The sequence below is a fragment of the Lutra lutra genome, chromosome 13 (genome assembly GCF_902655055.1).
Source record: "Lutra lutra chromosome 13, mLutLut1.2, whole genome shotgun sequence".
Lineage (NCBI taxonomy): Eukaryota > Metazoa > Chordata > Mammalia > Carnivora > Mustelidae > Lutra > Lutra lutra.
This window is the reverse complement of record NC_062290.1, coordinates 31,688,969-31,707,008: the sequence shown is the minus strand read 5'-3', so window position 1 is coordinate 31,707,008 and position 18,040 is coordinate 31,688,969.

Sequence of the window (18,040 nt, the reverse complement as noted above, 5' to 3'; positions counted from 1 at the left end):
CAAACAGACCAAAATATATCCAGGACCAAATGGATCACCCTGTTTTATCAACCTGGGAGATTATATTCCTCTTTTTACCATTTTTTTTCCTTTTCCTTTTCTTTTTTGGTTTTTTATCTCTTCAGATTTGTCTAATGTGAATTTTTCTTAGGTTGTGGTTGATATTTTTGATTTTGTTCTCTCCTTCATCCATTCATCACTGGGCAAAATGACTAGAAGGAGGAGTTCACAATAAAAGAAAGAACCAGAGATAATATTGTCTGCCACATATCCAATTGATATGGATATAAGCAAAATATCAGAGCTGGAATAGATAACAATTAAAAAGTTAGCTACTGCTGGCTAGAAAAAAGCATAAAAGACACTAGGGAATCTCTCAGTGCATAAATAAAATCTAATCAGCTCAAAATTAAAAATGTTTTAACTGAGATTCAATCTAAATTGGATGCTCTAACAGCTAGGGTAAATGACACAGAGAGCCAGTGACATAGAAGACAAGATGATGGAAAGGAAGGAAGCTGACAAAAAGAGAGAAAAACAACTAAGGGACATGAGGGGAAGGTTTGAGAATCAGTGATACAATAAGGTGAAAGAATATGAGAATTACTGGGGTCTCAGAGCAAGAATAAAGAGTGAGGAAGACAGAAGGTATATATGAGCAAACCATAGATAAGAACTTGTCTAATCTAGGGAAGGAAACAGGCATTCAAGTCCAAGTCAATAAAAATAGATCAACAACCCAACATACAATAGTAAAGCTTACAGATTTCAGAGAAAAGAGAAAATCCTGAAAACAGCTCAGGATAAGAGGTTTTTAACCTATATAGTAGGAATATCAGACTTGCAGCAGACCTACCACAGAGACCTGGCAGACATGGCAGGAAGAAATGGCTGGCATGATATATTCAGGATACTAAATAAGAAGAACATGCAGCCAAGATATACTTTATCCATCAAGGCTGTCTTTAGAATGGAAGAAGAAATAAGGAGCTTCCAGGACAGACAGAAACTGAAAGAATATGTGACCACTAAACCAGCCATGCAAGAAATATTGATGGGGATTCTGTAAGGGACAGAGAGACTAACAGTAACATACCAGAAAGAAACAGAGACAATCTAAGGAAACAAGGACTTTATAGGTAATACAATGGCACTAAACTCATACCTTTCAATAGTTACTCTGAATGTAAATGAGCTAAACACTCCCATCAAAAAACATAGAGTATCAAATTGGATAAAAAAGGAAGACCCATATGCTGTCTATAAGAGACTCATTTTAGAACTAAAGACAGCTCCAGACTGAAATGAGGGGGCGCAGAACAATTTATCATGCTAAAAGACCTCAAAAGAAAGCTGGAATAGCAATCCTCATATCAGACAAATTAGATTTTAAACCAAAGACTGTACTGAGAGATGAAGAGGGACACTATATCATACTTAAAGGGTCTATCCAACAAGAAGATCTAACGTTGTAAATATTTATGCTTCTAAGCTGGGAGCAGCCAATTATGTCAACCAATGAATATCAATATTAAAAAAACACACTGATAATAATACTATAATACTAAGGATTTTAACATCCCGTTCATGGCGATGGACAGATTATATGAGCAGAAGGCCAACAAGGAAACAAAGGCTTTGAATGACCAACTGGATGAGATGGACTTCAAAGATATATACAGAGCATTCAATCCTAAAGAAACATAATACACATTCTTCTCAAGTGCGCATGGAATATTCTCCAGAATGGATATCAAATGGGGTCAAAAATCAGGGCTCAAATGGTGCCAAAGATTAGGTTTACTCTCTGCATATTTTCAGACCACAGCATTTTAAAAATTGAACCCAATCAAAAGAAGAAATTTGGAAGGAACTCAAACACTTAGAGGTTAAAGAGCAGGCTACTAAAGGATGAATGGGTCAACCAGGAAATTAAAGAATAATTTTAAAAATTTATGGAGGGGCGCCTGGGTGGCTCAGTGGGTTGAGCCTCTGCCTTTGGCTCGGGTCATGATCCCAGGGTCCTAGGATCGAGCCCCGCATCGGGCTCTCCGCTCTGCGGGGAGCCTGCCTCCCCCTCTCTCTCTCTGCCTGCCTCTCTGCCTACTTGTGATCTCTCTCTGTCAAATAAATAAATTAATTAATTAAAAAAAATTATGGAAACAAATGAAAATGAAAACACAACTGTGCAAACAGTTTTTTTGTGATACAGCAAAGCTGGTCCTGATAGGGAAATACAAGGCAATACAGTTTTCTGAAAAAAATTAGTGAAGTCTCAAATACACAGACCAATCTTACATGTAAAGGAGCTGGAGAAAGAACAGCAAATAAAACCTAAACCAAGAAGGAGAAGAGAAATAGTAAAGTTTAGAGCAGAAATCAATGAAATAGAAATGAGCAGTAGAACAGATCAATGAAACTAGAAGATGGATCTTTGAAAATCAATAAGACTGATAAATCCCTAGCCAGACTTACCAAAAAGAAAAGAGAAAGGACCAAAAGAAATAAAATCATGAATGAAAGAGGAGAGATCACAACCAACATCAAGGAAATATAAACAGTTGTAAGAATATATTATGAGCAACTATATGTCAACAAATTAGGCAACCTGGAAGAAATGGGTACATTCCTAGAAACTTACAAATCACCAAAACTGAAATGGGAAGGAAAAGAAAACCTGAACAGACATATAACCAACAAGGAAATTGAAGCAGTCATCAAAAACCTCCCAAAAACAAGAGTCCAGGGCCAGATGGCTTCCAAGGGGAATTCTAACAAACATTTAAAGAAGGAGAAGAAATACTTATTCTTCTTAAAGTGTTTCAAAAAATAAAAGGGGATAAAAACTTTCCAAACTCATTCTATGAGGCCAGCATTACTTGATCCCCAAACTAGACAAAGACCCCACCAAAAAGGATAATTACAGACCAATGTCCCTAAAGAACATGGATGCCAAAATTCTTATCAAGATAATAGTCAATAGGATACAACAGTATATTAACAGGATTATTCACCAAGGGATGTATTCCTGGGCTGCAAGAGTGGTTCAACATCCACAAATCAATGTGATAAACCATATTAATAAAAGACAAGACAAAAACAATATGATTCTCTCAATAGAGGCAGAAAAAGCATCTGACAAAAAAAGAGCATCTTTTCTTGAGTAAAATTCTTCAATGTGTAGGGATAGAGGGAACACATCTCAGTATCATAAAAGCCATCTATAAAAAGCCCACAGTGAATATTGTTCTCAATGGGGAAAAATTGAGAGCTCTTCCACTAAGGTCAGGAATACAACAGGGATGGCCACTGTCACCATTGTTGTTCAACATAGTTCTAGAAGCCCTAGCCTCCGCCATCAGACAATAAAAAGAAATAAAAGTCACCCAAATTTGCAAGGAGGAAGTGAAACTCTCACTCTTCATAGATGACATGATGCTCTATGTTCAAAACCCAAAAGACTCTACCCCAAAACTGCTAGACCTCATACAGGAATTCAGAAAACTGGCAGGATATAAAATCAATGCACAGAAATCAGTTACATTTCTACACAGCAATAATGAGGAGAAGAAAGAGAAATTAAAGAATTGATCCTATTTATAATTGCACCAAAACCATAGATTACATAGGAATAAACTTAATCAAAGAGATAAAGGACTATACTCTAGAAACTAGAGAACACTTATGAAAGAAATTGAGGAATATACAAAGAAAGGGAAAACATTCCATGTTCCTGGGTTGGAAGAACAAATACTGTTAAAATGTCTATGCAACTCAGAGCAATGTCCTCTTTCAATGCAATCCCTATCAAAATACCACTGACATTTTTTCACAGAGCTGGGGCAAACAATCCTAAAATTTGTATGGAACCAGAAAAGATTCTGAATAGCCAAGGGAATGGTGAAAAAGACAACCAAATCTGTTGCCATCACAATTTCAGATTTCAAGATATATTACAGAGCTAATCATCAAGATGGTATGGTAATGACACAAAAACTGAAACGTAGATCAATGGAACAGAATAGAGAACCCAGAAATGGACCCCCAACTCTATGGCCAACTAATCTTTGACAAACCAGGAAAGAATATCCAATAGAAAAAAGACAGTCTTGTCAATAAATGGTACTGGGAAAATTGGACAGGCACATGCAGAAGAATGAAACTGGACCATTCTCTTGCACCATACACAAATATAAACTCTAAATGGATGAAAGACCTAAATGTGAGGGAGCAAACTATAAAATCCTAGAGAACACAGACACCAAATCTGTGATCAGCCATAGTAACTTCTTACTAGATATATCCTCAGGGACAAAGGAAACAAAAGCAAAAGAAAATGAACCATTGGGACTTCATCAAGATAAAAAGCTTCTGCATAAGAGAAACAGTCAACAAAACTAAAAGACAACCTCCAGATTGGGAGAAGATATTTGCAAATGACATATCAGATAAAGGGCTAGTATCCAAGATCTCTAAAGAACTTCTCAAACTCAACACCCCAAAAACACATAGTCAAGAAATGGGCAGAATACATGAACAGACATTTTTCCAAAAAAGACACACAAATGGCCAACTGACACATAAAAAAAAAAAAAAATGCTACACATCACTTGTCACCAGGAAAATACAAATCAATACAAATCAAAACCACAATGAGATACCACCTCACACCAGTCAGAATGGCTAAAATTAACAAGATAGGAAGCAAATATTGGTGAGGATGAGGAAAAAGGAAAATCTTCTTACACTGTTGGCAGGAATGCAAGCTAGTATAGCCACTCTGGAAAACAGCATGGAGGTTCCTCAAGAAGTTATATATAGAGCTACCCTACAACCTAGCAATTGTACTACTAGGAATTTTCCCAAATTACACATGTAGTGTTTTCATTGGGCACCTAAACACCAATGTTTTTAGCAACAATGTCCACAACCAAATTGTGGAAAGAGCTATCTACTGACAGAAGAATGGATAAAGAAAATGTGTTCTTATATACAATGGAATATTACTCAGCCATCAGAATGGATGAATACTTACCATTTATTTCATCAGGGATGGAATTGGAGGTATTATGCTGAGCGAAATAAGTCAATCAGAGAAAGGTAATTATCATATGGTTCACTTACATGTGGATTATAAGAAACAACACAGAGGATCATATGGGAAGGGAGCAAAAAAGTAAAAACTGAATGAGAAGTCACTAGAGAGGGAGAAAATCCATGAGAGAGTCTGAGAGAGTCTTTAACTATAGGAAACAAACTGAGCGCTGCTGGAGGGGAGGTGGTGGACGATGGGATAATTGGATGATGAGCATTAAGGAGGGCTGGTGTGATGAGCACTGGGTGTTGTATGCAACTGGTGAGTTATTGAACACTACCTCTGAAACTAATGATGTAATATAAGTTGGCTAATTGAATGCAAACTGAACATAATAAAAAAAATGTTTAAAAAACTTATTTTAAATGAAAGGGATGGAGAAGGACACTATATTGTAATAAAAGGGTCTATCCCACAAGAAGATTTAACAATTATAAATATTTATCCTCCTAATTTGGGAGCAGCCAAATATATAAACCAATTAATAATAAAAATTAAAGAAACACATTGATAGTAATAAAGGATTTTAACACCCCTCTCACAGCAATAGCAGGATCATATAAGTAGTAGATCATCAAGGAGACAAAGGCTTTGAATGACAAAATGGTCTTCACAGATATATTCAGAGCATTCCATCCTAAAGCAACAGAATACACATTCTTCTTGAGTGCACATGGAACATTCTCCAGAATAGATTACACATTGTGTCACAAATCAGGTCTCAATTGGTATCAAAAGACTGATATTATTCCATTCATATTTTCAGACCACAATGCTTTAAAATTTGAAGTTCACTACAAGAAAAAATTTGGAAGGACCACAAAAACATGGTATTTAAAGAGTATCTTACTAAGGAAAGAATGGATCAACCAGGAAATTAAAGGAGAATTTTTTAAAAATGGAAGCAAATGAAAATGAAAACACAAAAATTCAGAACCTTTGGAATGCAGCAAAGGCAGCCCTAAAGGGAAGTACAAAGCAATACAGGTCTTTCTCAAGAAACAAGAAAAGACTCAAGTACACAAACTAACCCTATACCTAAAGGTGCTGGAAAACAAACAACAAATAAAGCCTAAATCCAGCAAAAGAAAAGCAATAATAATGATTAGAGCAGAAATCAGTGATACAGAAATTTAAAAAACAAAAAACAACAACAACAACAAAAACAGAGCAGAACAATGAAACTAGGAGTTGATTCTTTGAAAGAATTAACAAGTTTGACAAATCCCTAGCCAGCCAGACTTATCAAAAAGAAAAGAGAAAGGACTAAAAGAAATAAAATGAATGAAAGAGGAGAGATCACAACCAACATCAAGGAAATGCAAATGAACTGTAAGAATATATGATGAGCAACTATATGCCAACAAATTAGGCAATCTGGAAGAAATGGATGCATCCCTAGAAACTTAAAAATTACCAAAACTGAAACAGGAGGGAATAGGAAACCGGAACTAATCCATAACCAGTAAGGAAATTGAAGCAGTCATCAAAAACCTCCCAAAAAACAAGTCCAGGACCAGATGCTTCCCAAGGGAAATCTCCCAAACATTTAAAGAAGAAATAATATCTATTCTTCTGAAGCTGTTTCAAAAAGTAGAAAGGGAAGCAAAACTTCCAGACTTGGTCCATGTGGCCAGCATTACTTGATCCCAAACCAGACAAAGACCCCACCAAAAAGGAGAATTACAGACCAATATCCTTAATAAAAATGGATGCAAAATTCTCCACAAGATACTTGCCAATAGGACCCAACAGTATATTAACAGGATTATTCACCAAGACCAAGTGAGATTTATCCCTGGGCTGCAAGAGTGGTTCAACATTCACAAATCAATGGGATAAACCACATTAATAAAAGACAGGACAAGAACCATATGATTCTCTCAATGAGGCAGAAAAAGCATCTGACAAAATAGAGCATCCTTTCTTGAGTAAAATTCTTTAAATTGTAGGGATAGAGGGAATATACCCTTATATCATAAAAGCTATATACGAAATACCCACAGCAAATATCATTCTCAATGGGGAAAAACAGATCTCTTCCCCTAAGGTTGGGAACATGACAGGGATGTCCACTTTCACCATTGTTGTTCAGCATAATACTGGAAGTCCTAGTCTTAGCAGTCGGATAACAAAAAGAAAGAAAAAGTTGTCCAAATTGGCAAACAAATTAAATTTTCACTATTTGCAGATGACATGATACTCTATGTAGAAAACTCAAAGACACCAGCAAAAAACATTGCTAGAACTTACACAGGAATTCAGCAAAGTTGCACCATATAAAATGAACACTCAGAAATCACTTGCATTTCTATATATAACAATGAGGCAAATGAAAGAGAACTTAAGGAATTGATCCCATTTACAAATGCATGAAAAAGCATAACATACGTAGGAATAAACCTAACCAAAGAGGTCAAGGATCTGTGCTCTGAAAACTACAGAACATTTATGGAAGAAATTGAGGAAGACACAAAAAGATGAAAAACATTCCATGCTCATGGATTAGAAGAATAAACATTGTTAAATTGCCTATACTGCCCAGAGCAATCCATACATTCAATGTAATCCCTATCAAAATACCATCAGTATTTTTTACAGAGCTGGAGCAAACAATCTTAAAACTTATACAGTACTGGAAAAGACCCCAGAAAGCCAAAAGAACGTTGAAGAAGAAAACCAAAGGTGGGAACATCACAATTCCAGATTTCAAGCTGTGGTCCTGGCAAAAACAGACACATAGATCATGAAATGGAATAGAAAACCCAGAAATAAACTCCCCAACTATATGGTCAACTAATCTTCAACAAACCAGGAAAGAATATCCAATGGGTAAAAAACAGTCTTTTCAACAAATGGTGCTGGGAAAATTAGACAGCCACATACAGAAGAATAAAACTGGACCACTTTCTTACACCATACACAAAGATAAACTAAAAACAGATAAAAGACCTAAAGGTGAATCAGCAAACTATAAAATCCCAGAGGAGAACAAAGACAGCAACTTCTGTGACCTCAGCCATAGTAACTTCTTACTAGACATATCTTCAGGGGCAAGACAAAAGCAAAAATGAGTTTTGAGGCTTCATTAAGATAAAAGTTTCTGCACAGCCAGGGAAACAGTCAACAACATTCCTATGGAATGGGAAAAGATAGTTATAAGTGACATATCTGCCAAAAGATTAGTATCCAAAATCTATACAGAATTTGTCAAACTCATCACCAAAAAACCCCCAAATTATCCAGGTAAGAAATCAGCAGAAGATTAAATAGACATTTCTCCAAAGGAGACATCCAGATGGCTAATGGAAACCTGAAAAGATGTTCAATATCCCATCATCAGGGAAATACAAATCAAAACCTTGATGAGATATCACCATCACTAATATTAACAACACAGGAAGCAACAAATATTGGTGAGGATATGGAGAAAGGAAAATCCTCTTACACTGTTGGTAGAAATGCAAACTGGTGAATCACTCTGGAAAACAGTATGGAGTTTCCTCAAAAAGTTAAAAATAGAACTACTACATGCATCCTGATGTTTATAGCAGCATTATCACCAGTAGCCAAAGCAAACTATGGAAAGAGCCTAAATGTCCATCGACTGTTGTTGATTAGTTAAAGAAGAAGTGGTATATACATACAATAGAATATTAGACATCAAATAGAATGGTATCTTTCCACTTACAGTGGTGTCGATAGCACATAGTATAATACTTAGTATAATACTAAGTATACTACTAAGTAGTACTAAGTAGTATATCTAGTATAATACACTTTAGTATAATACTAAGGGCAATAAGTCAGTCCAAGAAAGACAAATACCATATGATTTCACTCACATGTGGAATTCACTCATATGTGGAAACAAAGGAAGTAAACATTGGGGAAGGAAGGGAAAAAAGAGACAGTGGCAAACTGTAGGAGCCTCTTAACTATGGAGAGTAAAGTGTGGGTTGATGGAGAGGAGGTGAGTGGGGAATTGGCTAAATGGGTGATGGGTATTAAGGAAGGCACTTATTTTGATGAGCACTGGGTGTTATATGTAAGTAATGAATCACTAAATCTACTCTTGAAACAAATATTATACTATAATATTTTATAAATATAAAATATTTTATATTTGTTTATATTTATTTATATTAACTAACTAGAATTTAAATCAAAACTTGAAACAAAAAAATTATCCTGTTTGCTGACATTGCTGAGATAACCAACATTAACAAACTTGGTGTGTATCTTTTCATTTTCAACATGTATATACATTTCTATCATATTTGGGGTCTGCTGGCAATTTTCAAAGCTGCCCTTGCCTCAAATGTTGCTGCTCTAAAATCCAAGTAAGAGTAGTAGAAATAAGTCCAATTACTCTTACAGAAAGGTCCTGATCCTGTGGCTCTCAACCCCTGTAGGTGGGCCAAACCACTGGCCTGAATTGGTCTCTCACCAAGAAGGGTCTGGGTAGCAAATAGAACACCAAATTGATATCATGAAATCTGTGTTTTTTTTTTTAATTTTAAATTTAAATTTAAATTTTAATTATTTTTTATAAACATATATTTTTATCCCCAGGGGTACAGGTCTGCGAATCGCCAGGTTTACACACTTCACAGCACTCACCATAGCACATACCCTCCCCAATATCCATAACCCCACCCCCCTCTCCCAACCCCCCTCCCCCCATCAACCCTCAGTTTGTTTTGTGAGATTAAGAGTCACTTATGGTTTGTCTCCCTCCCAATCCCATCTTGTTTCATTTATTCTTCTCCTACCCCCTTAACCCCCCATGTTGCATCTCCTCTCCCTCATATCAGGGAGATCATATGATAGTTGTCTTTCTCTGATTGACTTAATGAAATCTGTGTTTTATCATTACCTTCCTAGCTCTCATCTGTTAGGGAATGCTTGAAGCTTGCCATAAAGAAACACAAAGGCCCTGGAGTTGTAAAGACACAGAATTAATATTCTGAAGTTACAGGCTTTAAACATACCCCAATTAGCTAAAAGCTTGTTTGCATATTTAACCTTTCTATATCAGCATATTGTAAATTTATGTCATAATTCTTTTAACCAATGTCCTGGTATTAGTCTTGAACTGGTTTTCAAATATTTGCTATGATTACAATTCCATTCTGACTACATTACATACATATATCCACATCCATTTAAGGATAATTTCTGTTGGATTAATTTTGAGGAATGAGATTCCTACATTAACTTTTTAGGTAAAATGTTGATACATATTACCAAAATGCCTTCTGAATAATTTTTTTTTTTCATTACAAGAATAAAAGAGTATGATAGACTTTTTGGAAAGCAATCCAACGTCATTGCCCAGAATAGAAAGGGTTATCTTCATCACCATGGCTACTATAACAAAAATAATGTAGACTGGAAGGCTTACAAACAACAGAAATTTATTTCTCACTGTTCTGGAGGCTGGAAGTCCAAATTCAGGGTGCTAACATGGTCATATTCTGGGGTCTGGTGAGATCCCTCTTCATAGCTCAGAGATAACCTTCTCCTTCACATATTTCTTCACATGGCAAATGGGGTAAGGGAATTTTCTGGGATCTCCTTTATAAAGGCATTAATTCTATTTAGGAGATTAGTGAATGACCTTCATGACTTAATCACCTCCCAAATAACCTCTTGACCTATTCTCTTCCCAAAAGCCCCACCTCCAAGTATCATCACATTTGGGGATTAAATTTCAACATATGGGGTGCCTGGGTGACTCAGTGGGTTAAGCCTCTGCTTTCTGCTCAGGTCATGGTCTCAGGGTCCTGGGATCAAGCCCTGCATCAGGCTCTCTGCTCAGCAAGGAGCCTGCTCCCTCCTCTCTCTCTGCCTGCCTCTCTGCCTACTTGTGATCTCTCTCTCTCTCTGCCAAATAAATAAATAAAATCTTAAAAATAAATAAATAAATTTCAACATATGAATTCTGTGTGGGGACACAAATATTCAGTTTATGATAAGGCCATGCTCATTGACCTAGCAGTTCCACCTCTAGGAATCTCTCTTACAGAAAAAATTGAACCAGAAGCTATTTACTGGGAAGTTTCAGGGCCACTCACTTTGCATAGACCACAGCTTTGTATTTTTAATTCTATAAACCGTATTCCTAAAGACCAATATTGTATAAGCTGAAATACCCACAAAATCTAGATCTACCAGTGGTTTGTACAGAGTGCATAAAGATATAAGTATGTATATAAGTGATTTGTGAAATCAAAATAACTAGAAATAAAGAAAATATTATGTTATATATAGCCCAGGATTTTCTTTTTTTTTTTCTACTGAAGTGCTATTTTATTTGAAGAAAAAAAAGTAACACTAAAAAGAAAGGAGCTACCAAGCCATGAAAAGACACAGAGATAACTTAAATTATATTGCATATTATTACATAGTAATATTATATATTACTTTTTTTTAAATTTTATTTTTTATAAACATATATTTTTATCCCCAGGGGTACAGGTCTGCGAATCGCCAGGTTTACACACTTCACAGCACTCACCATAGCACATACCCTCCCCAATATCCATAACCCCACCCCCCCCAACCCCCCTCCCCCCATCAACCCTCAGTTTGTTTTGTGAGATTAAGAGTCACTTATGGTTTGTCTCCCTCCCAATCCCATCTTGTTTCATTTATTCTTCTCCTACCCCCTTAACCCCCCATGTTGCATCTCCTCTCCCTCATATCAGGGAGATCATATGATAGTTGTCTTTCTCCGATTGACTTATTTCGCTAAGCATGATACCCTCTAGTTCCATCCACGTCGTCGCAAATGGCAAGATTTCATTTCTTTTGATGGCTGCATAGTATTCCATTGTGTATATATACCACATCTTCTTTATCCATTTGTCTGTTGATGGACATCTAGGTTCTTTCCATAGTTTGGCTATTGTAGACATTGCTGCTATAAACATTCGGGTGCACGTGCCCCTTCGGATCACTACGTTTGTATCTTTAGGGTAAATACCCAGCAGTGCAATTGCTGTAGCCCAGGATTTTCTGACCTCAGCACTATTAACTTTTGACCTCAATATTCTTTGCAGCAAGAGCCTGTCTTATAATTGTAAAAGGTTTAGCAGAGTCCCTGATCTCTACAAACTAGGTTCCAGAGGCACCCTTTCCCTCCAGTTGTAACCAAAAATGTCTCTAGACATTGTCATATATACTTATGAGACAAGATGCCCTCCTTCCACTAAGAATCACTATAACCATACCAAGGCAAACTATGTAGCTATTAAAAGGAATGTCATCACTGTATAAGTGGATATGGAGAAAAAGATAAATATATCTGTTTAAATGACAAAATCAAGTTGAAGATCTGTAAAAGTAGTACAAGTCCACCCCGCAAGAAGTATACCATCCTTGGGTATATGCACATACATTTGTATGCATATGATAGAAAAGCATTAGAAGGATACACAGCAAATTGTTAGCAGGGGTTACATCTAGGGAGAAGAGTGAGATGGGAGCAAGGTGAAGAGAAATTTTCATGTGTAAATACATCTTTAAAAAAAAGATTTTATTTGAGAGAGAGAGAGAGAGAGCATGAGTGGGGGATGGGGGTAGAGGGAGAGGGAGAAGTAGACCGCCCCCCTTCCACACACACACACACTGAGTAAGAAGCCCAAAATGGAGTTCCATTCCAGCATCCTGATATACATGACCTGAGTCAAAGGCAGCCATTTAACTATCTGAGCTCTCCAGGCTCCCCTATAAACATATCTTTAGACACATCCTCATTGTTTCAACCTTTTATAACAGTAAATTGTTACACCAACCTTTTACACATCACGAATTACTCAAAGCAACTTATTTCTAAAAATGAATGAAAATTATAGAATATGCTTTTTAAGTTAGGCTCCTATCAACAGAGTATAAGAGTTTCTGTTTTTCCACATCTTTGCACTGGGTGTTATCAATCTCTTTACTGCCAAATAACAGAAAATATTTTAGTACTATTTTACCTGCATTTCTTTAATAATGAGGTTGGTTGGATATTTAAATATTTATTTACTCTGTGAATTTCTTCTATGAGCTACCTATTCTGCCCTTTGGCCATTTGTTTTTGCTCACTGTTCTTAGATTATTTATCTTTTGCTGATTTACATTAACCTTTAACCTGTCCTTATGTGGCCATATAGAGAAAGGTTTCAACAGTGAAGGAGACCTCATTAAAAGAAAAGTAATAATACCTCATTTATATTTACAGTCTTAGATACAAAACCATCAGGACATAATAAAAATGAAAATAAGATTTTCCTTCACTCGTGATGGTTTCCTCAAATTTGAAATCTCAACTTATGTTTATTTTCTTTTTGTTTAATTAGCAGATTTCAAATAAAATCTACACACCAGGCAACATGCCAGGATTTATGGGTATAAACGTGGGAAATTAGATTGATGGACTTTTAAATCCTTAGGAATCTTAGGAGACATTTTTCCATCCATTCAATTTATACATAACTGAGATTCTGAGAGTTCAAATGTCTGCGTGACCTCTGTCAGGAATCCAGTTGGGAGCAGACATTTGGGAAGTCCTTGGTTCCCACCACCATGTCCATCCTCTTTTCATTTATTCAGCAATACTCCACATCTTATCATGTTGCACGTAGTTAACTCATTTTAGAATATCTGCACAAGAATTTTCAGAGGAATTGTTTTATTGCACAAAAAAAGAAAAAGAAAAAAAAAGAAAGCATAATGATGCCAAAACATGTCTGGTGACAAGCATTCTGGCTCACTTTCAGGACTTTGTGGTCATTATGATTTTCCCATAAGTCAAATCTTACTGCCATTAACAAAGCACTTACCTGAACAGTATGCTTTGAGGCTTTTTCTGCTTCCTATAAAACAATCTTAATGTAAATGCAGTCAGAAGTATTCTTGACTTTTTTGTATTATTTACTTTCTTATCAAATAGTATACTACAAATAATCATGCAGTGAAAAGCCAGTTTCACACATGTTTCACAATAGAGAATTAAAAGTGGACCCTCAACACTTTTAACTATGTCGATCTTAGCTGTAAGCACTGCCAGACTTTTGGGGAGCATACAAATATTAATCACATGGCTCAGCACACAGTACAAAGGACGAGATGAGCATCCTTTTTTTTAGTTCTTTTTTTTAATTTACTATATTAGCTAATATATAGTATATCATTAGTTTTGAATGTAGTGTTCAATGATTCATTAGTTCTGTATAACACACAGTGCTCATCACAACATGTGCCCTCCTTAATACCCATCACCCGGTTACCCCATCTCCCCATCTTCCTCCCTTCTGTAACCCTCAATTTGTTTCCTGGTGTCCAGAGTCCCTCGTGGTTTGTCTCCCTCTCTGGTTTCTTCCCAGTTTTTCCTCCCTTCCCCTATGATCCTCTGCATTATTTCTTATCTTCCATATATGAGTGAAACCATATGATAATTGTCTTTCTCTGATTGACTATTTCACCTAGGATAATTACCCTCCAGTTCCATCAATATCAGTGCAAATGGTAGGTATTCATCCTTTCTGATGGCTGAGTATTCCATTGTATATATGAATCACATCTTTATCCAGTCATCTGTTGAAGGACATCTCAGCTCTCTCCACAGTGTGGCTCTTGTGGACATTGCTACTGTGAACAATGGGGTGCATGTGTGCCTTCTTTTCACTACATCTTTATATTTGGGGTAAATACCTATAGTGCAATTGCTGGGTAATAGTGTACCTCTATTTTTAACTTCTTGAGGAAATTCCCTACTGTTTTCCAGAGTGGCTGTACTAGCTTGCATTCCCACCAACAGTGAAAGAAGGTTCCCCTTCCTCCACATCCTTGCCAACATTTGCTGTTTCCTGTCCATTCTATTTTGCCATTCTAAATGGTTTAAGGTGGTATCTCATTGTGGTTTTGATTTGTATCTCCCTGATGGCTAGTAATGTGGAGCATTTTTTCATGTATCTGTTATTCCTTTATGTGTCTTCCTTGGAGAAATGTCTGCTCATATCTTCTGCCCATTTCTTGACTGAGTATGTGGTTTTTGGGTATTGAGTTTGAGAAACTCTTTATAGATCTTGAATACCAGCCCTTTATCTGGTATGTCATTTGCAAATATCTTCTGTCATTCCGTGGGTGGCCTCTTAGTTTTGTTGACTGTTCCTGTGCTATGCAGAAGTTTTTATCTTTTTTTTTTTAAGATTTATTTATTTGACAGAGAGAGATCACAAGTAGGCAGAGAGGCAGGCAGAGAGAGAGAGAGAGAGAGAGAGAGAAGGAAGCAGGCTCTGTGCCGAGAAGAAAGCCTGATTCGGGACCCAATCCCAGGACCCCGAGATCATGACTTGAGCAGAAGGCAGAGGCTTAACCCAGTGAGCCACCCAAGCACCCCCAGAAGTTTTTATCTTTTTTTTTAAAAGATTTTATTTATTTATTTGACAGAGAGAGATCACAAGTAGGCAGAGAGGCAGGCAGAGAGAGAGGAAGGGAAGCAGGCTCCCTGCTGAGCAGAGAGCCCAACTCGGGACTCGATCCCAGGACCCTGAGATCATGACCCGAGCCAAAGGCAGCGGCTTAACCCACTGAGCCCCCCAGGCGCCCCAGAAGTTTTTATCTTGATGAAGTCCCAGAAATTCATTTTTTCTTTTGTTTCTCTTGCCTTTAGAGATATGTCTTAAGAGAGGTTGCTGTACCCAATGTCAAAGAGTTACTGCCTATGTTCTCCTCTAGGATTTTGATGGATTCCTGCCTCACATTGAGGTCTTTGTATATGGTGTAAAAGTATGGTCCAGTTTCATTCTTCTGAATGTGGCTGTCCAGTTATCCAAGCACCATTTATTGAAAAGACTGTCTTTTTTTCCATTGGATGTTCTTTCCTGCTTAGTTGAAGATTGGTTGACATAGAGTTATGAAGCCCTTTGAGGATTTGAGGAAAGCTAAGACCTTTTCTTTAGAAAGGAACAATGTACAGATGTACACATATGAAAGTTTCCCAAGGTCAGAAGCCCAGACAAAAGCAGGGACTTAACAAGTATCCCTAGACTTCTCTGTCACTCCAGCTGCCTCTTGCCAACACCCTTAACAGGGTTTAGTGGCTAAGAATGGAAGAGACCTCAGGGCGTCTCAGGTTGGAAAGATATAGCCATCAGGAGAAGGCTAGAAGAATAGGAAATAAAGGCTTAGGGCACTTATGGGAAGATAAGAGGATCTCAGAATTAGACTCTGCCCAAGTAACCATTTATCTAGAAGCTCCAGTGGCCAGGTTTCTGGGACTATTAACAGTGAGCAGCTGTAACTAGGCCACTGTCAGTGGGGGTGCAGGGCCAACACCCCATGTTTTGAGCTCAGCTAGCATGACATTGGAAGTAACAAGGACTATAGTGATGTTATCCAGGAGGGTCTACTAGCTGTTATCCATACTGCATTAATTGTAATTTCTTATTTTTGTATTCCTGATGCTCTGACCTTTGGGACCTTGATCCTGGGGAAGCTGGGCCTCCCAGGGCTAGCTAATTGCTAGAGATAGCAAATTACTCCCTTCAGGTGCATCCTTGATCAAATCAACCAATACAGAGACTATATCCCCAACTGGCTTCTCTAAAAAACCATCACATCCCAAGCCAATATTTCCCCTGCCCTAAATCACCCCAGAGCCAGGTACCCGACAACTAGGGACTACCCTTATAGTCTTCAGCCTGCCAAAATTATTTGAACCAGCCAATCCTAAATTTACTCAGAATACTTACCTTACCTCACCTGTTTCTTTACTAAAAAACCACAAATAAAGGCTCCAGGCCATGCTCCCCTCTTGTGCCTCTATCCCTGAATGACCCTGGTCCTCCCTCATGTGATTCTCGGTGCCATGATGCGCCATGCCTCCTAATTCTAGAGATCTGTATCAACATCTTCCTTCATGATAGTCATTTCCATGACTTTGTGCCTTACCATACCTGATAAAAACAAGTCTCAGTTACAAATTTTAACCCACATACCTGACACGTAAACTGAAACTGGTTATCACATGAACAGAACGATTGGCACTCAGACTAGATATGTAGTGATGGGAACAAAGGGTTGGGGAAGGTCAAATGCTGGCTAACTGAAACACAGGCCCAGGCCATGGTCAAATTAAGCCATCAGTGCTTTGCAATGCAAGTTTTTAAATCAGGCAGTTTGAAATAAATCATCAGATGAGAGACTAATAATTCTCCACTTGTTAATGAATGACTAGTTTCTCCTTGCCTCTCATCTGAATTTAATTCTTGGATAATCACCTTCACCTCCAATGCAGCTGGTCCCAGAGGGAGTCATTCAAGGGAGTTCACCAGTGAATCTTCTAGGTTGAAGCTAAGACTTCCCAGAGATATATGCTCAGGAGAAGAGAATTAGGGTTCTAGTTTCAGCAGTTCTTTCTCACTGGAAGGCCGCTTTTGGCCCAGTTGGTGGCAGATTTTTTTTTAAGTTTTTTTTTTTTTTTAATCTATTTGACAGAGAGAGAGAGAGAGATCACAAGTAGGCAGAGAGGCAGGCAGAGAGAGAGGGGGAAGCAGGCTCCCCACAGAGCAGAGAACCTGTTGTGGGACTCGATTCCAGGACCCTGAGATCACATCCTGAGCCGAAGGCAGAGCTTTAACCCACTGAGCCACACAGGCACCCCAGATTTTTTTTTTTAAGCAAATATGCAAGCAAAAAATTTGCAAGCAAAACATTACTTGTTCTGTGCTTTTTCTTTTCTGCTTCCTTTGCATCTAATCTGGGTCCCAGAGCCTCTGCAATCCTTGGAGCAACTCTTCTCCTCCCTCAGGTAACCCCAGAGAGGCAAAAAAGTAAAGTTCAAAAACTGAAATGGCATAAATCCCATTTCAAAATAGGGAGAAAGAAGAAAGGCTCTGGCTAATAGTAGTAATAGTAATAGTAATAATAGCAACAGTCCATTGAATGAAT